Raw genomic sequence first — 2,214 nt, 5'->3', positions numbered from 1 at the left:
CATTGCTTAAATTGAAAACAATTCAGAACGTCTACAAATTAGATGGCTTAATATTATTTCACTCATCCTTTATAGCTTTGTGGCAAATTTTGGTATTCACAGATCATTATGCTTAATCTATACTCACCAAGAAATCTGTTTCTATGTTACATTCTGTCCTACATGTACTTTATGATTATAGTAACTAGTGGGATTTCAATGCATGCTATCAAACCTCTAAAAGAATTATGTGCTGACAAAAATATTCATATAGTATTATGCTTAAATGCCTTTAAAATATGTATATGTATCCCTCTTTTTTAAAAAAAATAAAGTTGTAAGAAAAAAGAAAATGCCCCCCCCCCCCACATTTTCCCTATTATAAGCAATGTAACTGGTCATAACATGCATTTGTTTTAGGCAATGTCCATTTTGTCTCCAAGTAAAAGCTTGATTACACTTTCCCTAATCTGCTTGGTCTTGACTCCATAAACAATTGGATTCATGGTAGGGGGCAGGAGCAGGTAGAAGTTAGCCACAATGATGTGGATGTGGTGGGGAATTGTGTGTCCTCCAAAACGATGAGTGAATAAAGTAAAAAGTGCAGGCACATAAGTGATCACAATAGCACAGATGTGAGATGTGCAGGTGCTGAAGGCCTTGTGACGAGCATCAGCAGAGGACAGACTCACCACTGCTCGCAATATCATAGTGTAAGACACAGAGATACAGCAAATGTCAAACACACCAATCAACAGAGCAACCAAGAGGCCGTAGATTGCATTGACCTTGACATTGCCACAGGATACCTTGGCCACAGACATGTGATCACAGTAAGTGTGGGGGATAAGGGAGCCTCTGCAATAGGGTAAGCGCTTGGTGAGAAGAGTGAATGGGAAGATGAGCATTACACTCCTCAAGAATGTAGCAAGACAAACCTTTGCAATCACAGGGTTGGTGAGGATGGTAGTGTATCTAAGAGGATAGCAGATGGCTACATAGCGGTCCAGGGCCATGAGCATGAGCACACCAGACTCCATTGCAGTAAACATGTGGACAAAGAACATCTGGACAAGGCAGGAACTAAATCCAATCTTCTTGAAGTTGAACCAGAATATGCAGAGCATATTGGGCACTGTGGTTGTACACAAGGTGACATCAGTGAAGGAGAGTAAGGCCAGGAAGTAGTACATGGGCCTGTGCAGAGCCTCTTCATGACCAATGAGGTAGATAAGCCCACAGTTGCCCATCACAGCAATCATGTACATGAAGCAGAATGGCAGAGAGATCCAAACATGTGCATCTTCCAGCCCAGGAACACCATTGAGGATAAAGAATTCTGGGGTCAGGCTGGAGCTGTTGGCTCCAGACATAATGGCTTGCAGGATGAGAGCATTGTATATTCAGTAATAATGTCTGTGTCCTGGGAAACAAGATAAATAAAAGGTAAGTAAGGGTCTTAGAAAATAAATGATCTCTTTAATATGAGATTTTTTTAATTGCAGGATTCTCTATAAATTTATAGTCTATTTCCATTTTATATGACACAGTATATAATACTGACCAGTTGATTCAACAATTTATCACTCAGCTTTCATTCTACAATGATACAATAAGTTCATCGAGCTCAGAATGTTGACAAGATCATGAAAAAGGATGGTGTTATATTAACTACTGAGAATATCAGTAATGAATATTCCACAAATGTAAGCAGTAATGGTCATTATTATGCAGCCTAGAAGAAGAAATCTTTGTTCCTATGTCCTCCAAGAGATTAAAATTTGTTCTTAATATATGTAAATATATATAAAATGTGGAACAAAATCCATGGAAATCTTACAATAATTCCTGAAAGCCTGCTGTTACTAAAAGTTGACTGAGGTAGTATCCCCTGGAACTCCTGTAAGGGAACTTGTCCATGTGTTTGCAAAGTATCCTAAATTGGATCCTAAATGGATAGAGATATCCTTATATAGCTGGAGGTACTGACACTGCATCATCAAAAGACCAAGATAATCTGGGGAGATATAAACTGTTGGATCTGCATTCTACTTGCAGTTCAACTCTAATCAGTAAGTACATAAATCCACATTATCTCTTGATGCACAGTACCAAACTTTATCCACAAGGCCCATTATATCACAGATAGATAAATCAAATGTAGCTCTTTCTTTTCCTTCCTCAGTACAGGGAATTTTGGCTCAAATTTTCCATGCCATATTTCTGAGCTAAAGG

At 38.6% G+C, this 2,214-nt stretch overlaps 1 pseudogene across 1 annotated transcript; it reads right to left on the bottom strand.

The window, feature by feature from the left end:
- Positions 1–358: 358 nt before the first annotated feature.
- On the bottom strand, positions 359–1,352 carry LOC308417725 (olfactory receptor 52N2-like; annotated as a pseudogene). Its single transcript has one exon. The product of its transcript is annotated as an olfactory receptor 52N2-like (transcript).
- Between the last annotated feature and the right edge of the window lie 862 nt (positions 1,353–2,214).

The sequence above is a fragment of the Micromys minutus genome, assembly GCF_963924665.1.
Source record: "Micromys minutus genome assembly, chromosome: 2".
In the NCBI taxonomy this organism is placed as follows: domain Eukaryota; kingdom Metazoa; phylum Chordata; class Mammalia; order Rodentia; family Muridae; genus Micromys; species Micromys minutus.
Note: the sequence above shows the minus strand (reverse complement) of the source record. Positions and strands in the feature narration are given on the sequence as shown.